General features: G+C 38.7%; 1 protein-coding gene across 1 annotated transcript in view; it reads left to right on the plus strand.

Annotated features, from left to right (window-relative positions):
• Positions 1-5,932: 5,932 nt before the first annotated feature.
• Positions 5,933-13,457, plus strand: part of MOB3B (MOB kinase activator 3B) — a 235,524-nt gene continuing 227,999 nt past the window's right edge. The window contains exon 1 of the mRNA XM_027839743.1: positions 5,933-6,187. The gene's annotated coding sequence lies outside the window, so the exon portion shown is untranslated. The remainder of the gene's footprint in view (positions 6,188-13,457) is intronic.

Genomic DNA, 13,457 nt, shown 5'->3' on the forward strand with positions numbered 1-13,457 from the left:
CTGCATTTTTCTGCTAGCTCAGTTGTTCCAGGATTTTTCCTGGGCTATATTTTCTGGGTATTTAGAGGTCAATAAGGGAGGGTGAAATAGACTTACTTCATACTCTGCCATCTTGGCTCCTGGAAGTGAAAGTCTCTGTACCCATTTTCTTAGATGAGGGGCTGTATATGAATGACTTTTGCTTACTTTTTTTCCCATTGTCAATCATTTTGCTATTCTCAGTAAAGTAGGTACTATGATATTTGATATATGATTATGCCTTGTTTCTTAATAGAAAATACATTCAATTATAAATATATATATGTGTGTGTGTATACATACATATATACATATCTATCTGCATGTATACACACACACATATACACACCCACACATACATACACCTATGATTTCATTGTCGTAGAGAATTCCTGATGAGGCGGCTCTGTTCTAATAGTGTATGTCTTAGAGAGTTGCTTAGGGGGTAGTGAGAGGTTAAATTATTACCCAGGGTCTCAACACTACAATAAATCTGGTGGAATAAGGGATTCCAGAATTGAGTGGGATTATTGAGTCCTTATTATGTGCCAAACACTGTGCTAAGTATTAGGTATACAAATACAAGCAGGAAGAAAGTCTGCCTTCACACAAGGGAAGACAACACATTAAAGCAAGCTGAAAAGGGATGGAGGTGAGAGGGAGAGATGAAGGTACTGCATTCCTTGGCATTGTAGAAAAATCAGGAATATAGATTAGAGAGGAAGATGGGTCTGGCTTTTACCTTTTCAAAATGGAGGTTCTGGAACCAGCCAATCAGACAAAGAAGTCACAAGGGCCAAGGAAACTTACAGTATGTGAAATATAAAGGTAGAGTCCTCTGGCAAAGAGGTGCATTGTAAAGAAAGTCTGGGAGTCAGGAGTTCAGCCTGGAGAGGTAGGGGTGTGTGTGTGTGTGTGTGTGTGCCCTTGACGGCTGTTGTTCCTTAAGAAGTACTCATAGCAACTATAATTAGGATGTGAATAAGCATTATGATATTGGGCAAATAAACTCAATTGAAATTAACCGAGAAATGCCCTTTCATGAAACTTAATTGAGAATCTCTTAAACTCTAAAATGCTCCTGTCAGAAATAGTCCAGGCTACAGTATTCATTCTATCAATGAATAGGGTAAATATGCTTTTGGCTATTTTGTTCAATTACTTTTTGTTCAATTACTGTCAAAATGTTATAAAGTTGCTATGGTTGCACTCTTAACATACCCACTCCCCTTGATGGCACACAATCAAAAGGACTTGTATTGAGTTAGTTTGGTAATAAAACTTCAGTTGGAGTGTTTTCCTCCATTCCTGAACACCACTACTATCTTCCCATTACAGAAAGTGTTTGAAAAGGGACTAGAAAGCAATGAAAATTAACTTGCATTAATTTTGGCAAAGAGTTTGAATACTATTCATTCAGTATCAGAATGCACAGAAATCTGCCTCAACCTACTCCTGTCCTTCCAAAGATGATAAGAGATGGTAGTGCCTCTGGCTTTAGCCTTTAGTTAATTTGTATGACCAAAGCTCCTTTTTTAATCTGGTAGTTTAGAGGGAGGTGGGTGGGAGCAGTGCACTGGGAGAACTCTATTTTAGGTTTAAGGGTAGTTCCGGTATTCTCTCTTCTCTGAAGGGGTGTGGGATATTTTCTTCTCTCTAATCTACTAATCTACTCCCTAATCAATAGTATTTTTGAAAAGTAGGTTTTGGACCTGAATCTTTGGGTCTAACAACTTCCCTGATGTAATGTTTTCTACTTGTATATGAGGAAAATGAAAGCAAAATGCAGTAGCACATCAGGGCAAGAAAATCCAGTTTCTAACGTCCCTCCTTTGACATTAGCTGTATAAATTTGATTTAGTTACTTAACATCTCTAGCTTCTGTTTATAAGACTGATTTATAAGACTGGAATATTACTTAAAAAAAAAAAGCAAGGAGCTAGACCAGATTATTTTTTGAGATTCTTTTCAATTCTAAAATATAAAATTCTGTAATGGGGCTACAGAAATACATATTTACTTATTTGGTTGGTAAACATATTTGGCAACCTTTTAAAATGTCTTCTTTAGCAGAAAGTTTTTCTCCCTTACTCTTTTCTGTTTATAGTTTCTGATAGTTTTTTTCAACACTATCCAAGCTTGTTTTTTAATTAAGTTCTGTTAAGGATACCTTAGAACCATAACCTTCCTTTTCATTAATATTTCTTTTACACCTTCCAGAACAATAACTAGGAATTCTGATGTCCAGGGCAGATTCAATGGAGTTAAGGAATGCTTGTGAATGGGGAAGGCAGACCATGGGATCTGAGACCACAGGTCTCATATCCTTTGGGGATACTGCTATGGGAGGGACCAAAAGATGGCAAGGTGAGGGTCAAGTTCCATTTAGAGAAGGTGGAAATATGGGATCCTGGTGGTGAGAAAAGGCAGGCCGTAGCAGAGGTGAGCCACAGTGATAGGGGCCTAGGGAAGGATCCCGTGGCTCGGAAAGGGCTGCATGTCTGGCAACATATGCCATCATGAGTAGGAAGTAAAATACCACCCTGCCCAGTTATAGTGCTTGTATCTGCTGACCTTTACCCTGGACTGACTTGCTCATATTTTATTTAATCAGACTCATCTACAGTGCAAAAGCAGGATCCTTCTTCACTCCCTCCCCCTCAATCAGTTTTGGTTTCTGAAATAAACTTTTTTGTTATTTTTCCTCTAAAGGAAAAATATTATTTCATTTTCTAGATAGGATAGGAAAAAATAGCTTCATATAAATTGAATAAAGGAACTGCTACAATTAAGAGAGGTCTCTTCTTCTCCTAGTCATATCTGAAAATGCCATATGTTTTCACCATCCTGATTGACTCAGAGCCATTTGCTTGCTATGAATCTGAACATCCTGGGAGTTATAAAGGTGTATATCCTTCCTTATTCAGTCTCTGTCACTAGCTAGTTGTGTGAACTTGTATAATAATAACAGTATGTCACATTGATGTGGCATTTTAAGGTTTACAAACATTTACCTCACAACAATCCTGTGAAAAAAGGTAGTATTTTTATTCCCATTTTACTGATGGGGAAACCTAGACTCAGGGAGACTAATATTCCTAAGGTTACATAGTGGCCAACATCACAGTACCACCAGTATCTGAGTGAGCTGGGATCCCAAACCAGGTCTTCAGACTCTAAATCTAGTATTTCCACTACACTATTTTGCCTCTCACTTCTGACTCCTCACTTCAGGCAAATAAAATCTCATCTAGAAAACAAGAGTACTAGACTAAAAGATCCCTAAGATCCCTTTAAGGTCTATATGATTCTGTATCTGCGTCTAAAACTGTCTTGTTATTACATGGATTGAGGAGAGCTTAGAAAACATTTTTCAATGCAGAAAAAAACCCCATTTCATTATTGGAATGGATATTTTATACTTTATCATATATTTGTGTTTTATGCATAGCATCTTTTAGTTCAATTAAGTGACTCAAAATTAATTTGAAACTTTTAATACAAAATTGTTTCATGAAGATAATGGGTGGCTGTATCAGAAATCTGTAATGTTGAGAATGTGGGAATTTCTTCCACCAGCATGGATCACCATTCTTTCATAACTTTAGTAGATAAGTCTTAGAGTTGCCTGAGCCTTAAACAGGTTAGGTGACTTACCCTATAGTAAAATAGTTAATAAGTGTCACAACTGGAATTTGAATTCATGTCTTGGGCTCCAAGTTCAACTCTATAGCCACTACAATACTAGCCTCTCTGATAATGGTTGAATATTTATGTCTTATTGTAGCACTTTGTTTTACTACTCTCTAATGTACATGAGGCAGGTAGGTAGCTCAATGGATAGAGGATATAGGGCCTGGAGTCAGGAAAACCTGAGTTCAAATCCAGCTTCAGGCACTTACTAGCTGTGTGACCTTGGACAAGTCACTTAGCCTCTGTTTTCATCAGTTTCTTCATCTGTAAAATGGGGATAGTAATAGTACCTATCTCTCAGGGTTGTTGTGAGGATCAAATGAGATAATTGGAAAACTCCTGGCACATAGTAAGTACTATATAAATGTTAGCTATTATTTTTACATATTTATAATATTGTATATAGCAACTGTGTTTTTCTGTTAGACTCTATGTGAGTGGGTATTGTTTCTTATCTAAACTTCCATATATCTTTTGCCACTAGCGTAATGTCACTGGACACAGTATTTGCTTAATAAACTATTTTTGAAAAAATGATCTGTGCCTTAATGATACTGAAAGAGATATGTATTATTTTAGAAGGTTATATTTAATCAGCACTTGTTTGTTTCAGCAGTGTTTTCTTTAGTGATTGCAATTCTTGCCCAATGCATTTCCAAAACTAGACCAAAGAAAATTAATGTGAGTTATAGAAATACAACATTCAGTCATTCATTCAACAAGCATTTGGAGCCTATATTAATGCAGGGTAATGATAAGTATTAAGAGGGATACCATGACAACAGAAGCAGAGTTTCTGTTCCCAAGTTTGCCATCTACTTGCTATTTTTGAATCGCAAACTACTTTCTATGCATTCTATTTGTGAAACAATAAATCAACAAGCATTTATTAATCACCTACTATGTTCCAGGGAATAGAACACCGGGAGTACAATGGCAAAAAAAGACTTATCTTCTGTTCTCAAGTAGAAGACGTTCTATTGCTCCCAATAGAACTCCCTTATCAGATGGCACTAATGGAGGGATTAAAATTTGGCTTGATTACTCATTAGTAATAATAATTCAACAACAACAGACATTTTAAGGGCTTTCTATTTGGAAGGCATTGTGCTAGGCACCAGGGATACAAAGTTAAAAATGGAACAGTCCAAATCCTCAAGGAGCTTGCATTCTATTGATGGGATCACAGGATACTCACAAGTAAATCCAGTACAAGGGAAATGGAGGAGGGAGAGACAACTAATAATTGGAAAGGATCAGGCTTCATAGAGGAGTTGGCATCTGAGTTGGCCTTTGAAGAAAGGACAGGATTCTGAGAAGAAGAGATGATGGGGTACTACAACCAAGTGTAGGGAATGGCTTGTCTGAATGAAGGGAGTTGGGAAACGGAGTATGAGCTCTGGGAATGGTTAGCGGTTCAGTTTGGTTGGAAGGCAGTGTTTATAAAGGGGAGCAGTATGTAAGGAAACTGCAAATATAGGTTACAAATTATAAAGACAACTTGGAAAGATTTACCAGCTCTGATCAATACAGTGACCAACCACCATTCAAGAAAATTGAGGCCACTTCCGTTGAGAGAGTTGACGGATTAAGGGAACAGCAGACTCTCACACACACACACACACACACACACACACACACACACACACACACACATATTTTTGGATATAGCCAATGCGGGAATTTGTTTTGCTTGACTGAATATTGGATACAAAGATTTTTTTTTTCTCCCAAAGGGGAGGAGCATGGTATGAGGGAGAAAAAAATAAATTATTAAAAGAAAATTAGGTTGGAGGCAGGTTGTGGATAGCCTTAAATGCCAATCCAACGATTTTGTATTTCATTTTATAGGCAATGAGGAGTCAATTGAAAGTTTTGGTGGTAAGGGAGTAAAATGGTCAGACCCATGCCTTCGGGAAGATTATAAAGGTCTGAGGAGAGAGGTGAAACTGGAACCAAAAGAACAATAGAAAGCTCTGACAATTTAGTCTCTTGGAGGTGGATCATGGTTGCTACAAAGTAACTCATTTCTAAGAGGTGAACCCGCTCCTGTCTCTCCTCTCCAGATTCAGAGAGGCGGGCCAATTATAGTGATAATTTCTTGGCTTGCCTCTAATCTGTGATGGAGTTGCCACAGCGTCCAGCGGACACTAGGGGGCCTCCCACTCCCGTACTCAGCTAGTGCCAGGCCCCCAGCAGGACGCTTGTTGAGGAGAAAACTGTTCCATACACGAGGGGGCTTTTTATGTGCTGCTCAGGCAGGCCGATTGCGTCTCTTACTGGGTCTGTGGCACTGCGTGGTTCGTTCACGTTGCACCGCCTTTGGAGTTACCTCCCGTGGATTTGAAGCTGCGCCCGCTTCTCCATTTGGGCAACGAGGAAACCCTCTTCTACCCCTTCAACTCCCTGGAATCCAGAGGGAGAGAGAGAGAAAGAGAGAGTGAGAGAGAGAGAAGACGGGATTCCAGGGCTGAAGGTAAAACAACAACCCAGCGAGCAGGGTCGCAAAGAGAAGGCGGGTGCAGTAGTGGTAGCAGCAGCCGCCTCCCTCCTTGTCCTGGCTGCAGCTTCTCTCTGCATTGTGCCTGGGTAGGGGAAGAGGAAGAAAAAAGGACTGGAGAGGGTAGAGGGGGTGAGCCATCCACTCTCCCACACCTGGATGTGTTGTGCAACAATGTGGCAGAAGTTGGCACTTCTTCTCTTCCCTCCCTGCACCTTCCCCCCGCTTCCCTTATTTAACCCCAGAACGTATCTCTTCACCAGGCCGGAATGATTCTCCTTTTCATTCTAAATTCACTCTTGCTGATATATTTGGACTTCATTGAGCTTGAATGTTACTTGGTTACGCTTTTAATCACTGCGTGATTAAAAAATAATAATTATCTAGAACTCCTGACATGAGATTTCCCCCACGAACCCAATTCTCTGACCAGAAGTGAGTGTGTGTGTGTGTCTGTGTGTGTGTGTGTGTGGGTGTGTGTGTGTATGCCCTCATCCGTGCTCGAGTGTTCTTGTGTTGGGGTAAGGGGTGCCTGGGAAGAGACAGCAACTCTCTAGCAAACTTTTGCAAGAGGAGCTATCCGGGAGAGCAAGGAGGGGCTGAATTCTTGCAATCTAAATAAAATGTGTCATTTTGGGGGTGGTGGGGGGAAGACTTTACTTCTCTCTCTGGTAGCTTCTATTTTCCTTTGGGATAGCCTGTTAGACCTTGGTGGGGTAAACCCAGAGCAAGCTGAGTACTTTTCAGATAGGCCAACTACTGTCAAACATCTGGAAACTCAGCCCCTCCCTTTTCCCTGGGGGTGGGAGTGGAGATTAAAAAAAAAAAACAACCTCCAATCTTCCTCCTGTTAGCACGTGGCCCCACCCCGGGTCCATTTTAAATAAGGTTTGGTCGCTACAAGTTATATTTAAGGCTAGCAAGTGCAGGAGTCTTCCAGACTTGGCCATAACTAATGTAGAAGGTCCCAGACGAGCGACGGTGTTTTCTTGGCCTTTAAGGAATGGCCTTTTGTTACTCCAGATCCCGCCGCGCATCTCTTTTCCCCTCCCCCTGCATTGTTTGTGTTTTAAACATCTGGCGGGGGAATTGAGTGGGAGAGCTGGAGCGGGATGGGGGGCTACCTCGAGGTTTAAGGAGAGAAACTCCTTACTTTTCCTCCCGCCTAAAACAGACAGGGTCAGAATCTGGGACGAGAAAGTAAGCTTTCTCTGGTTTCCCTGCTGATTGTACACCTCTCCTGGAGACATTCCGCCAGGCCTTCTGTGGTTGAAGGGCGGAGGAAAAGTTACTCGATTCCCCCGCCTCCTTCCCCCTTCTAGTAGCTAAGGGCACATTTCCCAGATCTTATCACATCCGCAATTCAAAAAGTGCATCGATCTGTAAAAAGTGCAGCTTTTAACTTAAAACGAAGAAAGAAGCCAATTAAACCCAAGATGCACTGCAATTTTTCTCGGAGGGGCCAGTTGATTTGAGCCCCTAGCGCAAATAAATACTGTAGCAAAGCAGGACTGCCCCTCGGTTGGTGAATGAAGATGCAGCTTGAAATTCCAAGTTTGGAGAAGCTTGTGGTTCTGTGGACTGGTTCTCTGTGGCTTGGGTGAGTGGGTGGGAGACGTAACAGCCGTAACAGAGACTGAATCGACCTAGAGGGAATGAGGATCTGAATCCGAAGATCCCCAAGCTCTTTAATTAATGTCGTCAGGGGTGGGAGTTGGGAGTGGGGGAGTAATGTTGCTGAAGGGTTTGGAGCAAACATTTATTTTGTAAACTGGGGATGCCACAAATTAAAATTTTGTTAATTGCAGAATAAGCAGATCAAAGTTTGGTGCCTGCCATAGTAGGCACTTGATTAGCTTTTGATGAATGAACCGTATTTACGAGCACGAGGGTCAGTAACAGGGGGACTTTTAGTGCTGTGCTATGTTCATTTTTTTGTGTGACATTTCTATTTCCGTTTAGATCATAGACCAACCTCCTTCATTTTGCCATTAAGTTGTGGTTCTAACTGTCCAATTTAAATATTGTCCAGAAAATCGTTCATATTGAGTGTATCATTTACAAAAAAACATTGTGCAGTAGTAAATACAAGAGAAGACATGCTTTCTATACAGTAGATACACAGAGATGCCAGACTTCTCAGGAGGCTTGAGATGGGAATATTCTGTTCTTCTTTTCTTCAGTCTCTTGCCCAGCCTTTTTTTGGTAGAATGTCAAGTTTGCACATCCAGTGAATTTACATTGCATCCCCTCCAGTTTCACGCAGGGGAAAGGAGGTAGCTGAGCTTAATACTGAAGTTGGGTGACCTGTACCTCACCTCTAGGCACAGTTCATTAGAACTGGAAATTACACAGTTGGTATTGTGTAGACTAAGGACCTGGTGTAGATTGAAGCACTAAGTCATTTCCTGGCACCCAGTAATTCAAACCCTAGCACTGATAGTCTGATTTGGCAGGCTAAAATAGAAGTAAGGTAGAAAGTCACCTAATATAAATGTCTAGGGGTGGTGTAAGGTAGTGCAAGGATGCATACCTTTTATTATTTATTTTTATAAATAATAATAACTATAGTAGCTAATAATGATACTAGCTAAGATTTATAAATACATATTATGTGCCTGGGACTGTGCTCAGCACTTTACAATTATTATCTCGTTTGATCCTCACAACAATCCTAAAACATGGATGCTATTATCCCCATTTTACAGATGAGGAAACTGAAGCAAATAGAGATTAAATGACTTGCTCAGGGTCACACAGCTAGTAAACGTGTGAGATCAGATTTAAGCTCAGGTTTGAGGTTTGGTGTTCTATCGATTGTGCTCTCAACGTGTCATTTTTAATTCCAGAAAACAATATCTAGCATTTAAACAACACTTTAAAGTCTTTCAGAGTGCCGTTAAGCACTTACTATGTGCTCGGCACTTTACCAAGTGCTGAGGATAAAATTATACAAACAAGATAATTGGCTTCAAAGATAGATAAAGGAGTGCTGGAAAAGAGAATGGTGGTGATAGTCTTAGAGTAGGACAAGGAGACTGCAAGAGGTATAAAATTTCTCTTTCTATGACAAATAGGTGTTTCTGTCGTGCTAAGTCAGGTTACAATTGTGACAGTGAAGACTCAAAGTCTACTGTGAATACACCAGGGGCACCTTTTTCAAAGCTTAGATAGTGCATAAAAATGTCTTCTGCAGTTGCTCCTGTAGGCACCTCTGGTCTCAGCCTCTATCCTGTTTGCAGACCTTGTGAGTCTTGATTTCGTATGAAAAGAGCCAAGAAAATAAATCAGTAGATTAACTAGAGATGACAAGGCCTCCTTGTTTTCTTATTTCCAGTTATCAGTAATTGGTTTGAAAAGAAAAAAAATTCCTAAAGCATGAATGACATTCAAAAGTTTCTCATTATGAAAATGTTTCCTAAAGACAGTATTATATAAGGAGGAACACAGAACTGTGTTTTTACTAGAAACTTCATGAATAATACCATTGTAAATGTCCAAGGCAATACATTCCTTCTTTTGGTCATAGTTTGGTGAAGAAAATGGCATAAGTATAGTGGAAGACAAAAGCATAGTATGACTTCCTTTCATATCCCACGAACAATTCTGATGGCTATAAATTATTGAAATTCTTGGTCAATTCTATATTTGCTCCTACACTCCTGTTTTACTTACACTTAGGAAAGTTGTAATTGTAAATTACACAAATCAGAAGCACTGACATCTATGAGGAGAGTGGTTCAGGAGACAATGACACTGTTAGAGAAATCCCTTAAGAATAGTAATTCTGTACTTTATACTTAAGTTTGTGAATACGTCTCCAGAAGATATCAGAGCTCCTAGCTGCAAACTGTAGTTTAGACAATATTTTGGTTTAGACAATACTATCTATAGACTAATTTCTTTTTGCTGAATGAGTTATGCACCCCATTGTTTTCATCTTCTATTTGCTTGCTTTATATTCCTTCATTTTTTCTTTTTGACTTCTTGACCAAGACTGTTTTTTGAGTCTAGGACTTCTATGCATGGTGTGCCTCATGTGCAGACAATCTAAGCTTGTACATATTATGCTGAACAGGAGTAAAAAAGCATATAGTTGAGAAGTTTGCACATAATCTCTACCAGAAAATTTCTAGTGATTGCAGCAGGTAAATTCCCTTCTCTTTGGAATCCTCCACAGAGACACATTTTCTGATCCTTGCTTGAAGGTGGACATTTCTGAAAATGATGGAGAAATCTTTCACAAATTCATTGAAATTCAGACAGGGACCTTAAAGTCATCAAATTCAAACCATATGTGAATCATAAATCCCAGCTACAACATCCCAGAAAAGTGGCCCCTGATTTTCCCATATAAGTCCTCTTGTGTTAGGGAACTTAACTACCGTAAGGGACAAGCCTATTCTACTTTTGGACAGCTCTAATTATTGTTAGTATCAGCAGATAGTAGCACTTTAAAGGTTTGCAAAGCATTTTTACTTTCCATTATCTCATTAGAACTTAGCAACAATACCACAAACAATACCATAGGTATGACAGATAATATCTCCAATTTACAAATGAGGAAACTGAGTCTGACAGAGGTTATATAACTTGCCCATGGTCACACAAAATGTGGAAAGCATAACGTGAACCCAGGTCTGCATGACTCCAAATTTAACACTTTCTCCACTAAGTCAGTAAAGGTTTTCTTATATTGATCTGAAAACCCCACAACTTCCAGAGTATCCTGGATTTGATGTCAGAGGACATGGATTAAAATCCTAGTTCTGCTTCTAGCTAACAGTGAAAGAGCCTAACTTTTTTTGGTCTTAGTCTCCTCACTGTGCCAAATAATTTGCCCTACTTTTATTTCTACAGCTAAGTATATGAAAGGATGAGCTTACTTTTGGAAATTAGTTGAAGTAACACAATATGAATTTAAAAAAATATTCATTCATTCATTCAACAGTTAACAGATGTTTAGGTGACACCTTCTACTGCAAGGTAGTGCTAGGTGTTGAGAGGTATACAGAAATAAATAAGGTATAATTTTGTCTTCAAGAATTTATAATTATTTCTTTTATAATCTATAAGCTATTTTGGATTTACAGAGTACTTTCTATGCATTCCATTCAAGAAACACATCATAAATCAACAGTTGTACTAGATGACCTCCAAGGTACCTTCCAGCTCAAAATCTCTTTTTTTTCTTTTTCTTCCCCCCCCCACATAATAGTATTTTATTTTTTCCAATTACATGCAAAGATAGTTTTCAACATTCACTTTTATAAGGTTCTGAGTTCCAAATTTTTTTCTCTCTCCCACCTCCCCAAGAGAGCAAGCAATCTGATACAGGCTATACATGTACAATCATATTAAACATATTTCCACATTAGTCGTGTTGTGAATGAAGAATACCAACAAAGGGAAAAAAACATGAGAAAGAAAAAACAAACAAAAAATAGAAAATAGTATGCTTTGATCTGCATTCAGACTCCATAGTTCTTTCTCTGGATGTGGATAGCATTTTCCAACATGAGTCTTTTGGAATTGTCTTATATCCTTGTATTGCTGAGAAGAACTAAGTCTATCAAAATTGATCATTGCACAGTGTTGTTGTTACTATGTACAGTGTTCTACTTTTGCTCACTTCACTCAGCATCAGTTCATGTGAGTATTTCAGGTTTTTCTGAAATCTGCCTGCTCGTCATTTCTTATCACACCTTAGTATTCCGTTACATTCATATACTACAACTTGTTCAGTCATTCCCCAATTGATGGGCATCCCTCAATTTCTACTTGTTTGTACCACAGAAAGAGCTGCTATAAATATTTCTGTACATGTGGGTCCTTTTCCCATTTTTTATGATTTCTTTGGGACACAGATGTGGTAGTGATATTGCTGGATCAAAGGGTATGCACAGTTTTATAGCCCTTTGGGCATAGTTCCAAATTGCTCTCCCGAGTGGTTTAGATCAGTTTACAACTCCACCAACAATGCATTAGTGTTTCAATTTTCCCACATCTTCTCCAACATTTATAATTTTTCCTTTTTTGTCATATTATTTAATTGGATAGGTGTGACGTGGTACTTCAGAGTTGTTTTAATTTGCATTTTTCTAATGAGTAGTGATATAGAGCATTTTTTATATTACTATAAATAGCTTTAATTTCTTCATTTGAAAATTGCCTTTTCCTATCCTTTGACCATTTATCGATTGGGGAATGACTTGGTTTTTTTTTATAACTTTGACTCAGTTCTCTGTATATTTGAGAAATGAGGCCTTTATTAGAGATGCTGGCAGTGAAAACTGTTTCCCATCTTAATGCTTTTCTTCTAATCTTGGTTGCATTGGCTTTGTGTGTGCAAAACCATTTCAATTTAATGTAATCAGATTTATCCATTTTGCATTTCATAATGTTCTCTATCTCTTGTTTGATCATAAATTCTCCCCTTCTCCGTAGATCTGACAGGTAAACTATTCTTTGCTCTCCTAATTTGTTTATGGTATCACCCTTTATGTTTAAATCATGTCTCCATTTTGACCTTATGTTGGTATGAGATCGTAAGGTGTTGGTCTATGCCATTTCTGTTTTCAGACTGCACTCAGAAAATCACAGAATGTTAGAACTTGAAAGGATCTTAGAAATTATTTATCTAAATCTGCTCCCTGATTTCACAGATTCGAAAACAGAGGCCCAGAAAGATAAAGTGACTCTTCTAACATCAAAAACTAGTTCTGTCAGATAGGGGTCTCGAACCTGGGCCTCTTTTAACTCTGAGTGGCACCTCTTTTCATTAGACCACATTTTGTTTTTTTATTACTTGGTGCTTCTAAGTTAGTGCTTCTCAGATTTTATATTTCTTGTGTTTGTTGTTTTTTTTTTAAATTTGGTTCCATCAGTAATTTTCAGAAGTGAAATGCAAGAGAAGGAAATGATACATATTGCTTCCTTTACTTGGCTTCAGAATATTACACATAGCTGTAGCTTGGGCACACATGGTTCAGAAATGTCAGCCATCAGTCTCTCCATGGAAAGAGAAAGGAAGTCTTTTTCCTCCAGATATTTTATCATGGACATTAAGACATTTTGATAGATTGTAAAATTTGAGCAAAATGGATTAATGAACTGAAGCGTTAGATTTGGCAACACATTGCTTAAGTTTTCAGTGAGTTTCAAACAGGGCAAAGGGAGTGAGACCTTGTACAAATGTGGAGAGAGCAAAGTGTGAAATAAAGAGGAGAACAGAAGATACAAGTAC

The sequence above is a fragment of the Vombatus ursinus genome, unplaced genomic scaffold (genome assembly GCF_900497805.2).
Source record: "Vombatus ursinus unplaced genomic scaffold, bare-nosed wombat genome assembly UNPS02014832.1, whole genome shotgun sequence".
NCBI classification, from domain to species: Eukaryota; Metazoa; Chordata; class Mammalia; order Diprotodontia; family Vombatidae; genus Vombatus; species Vombatus ursinus.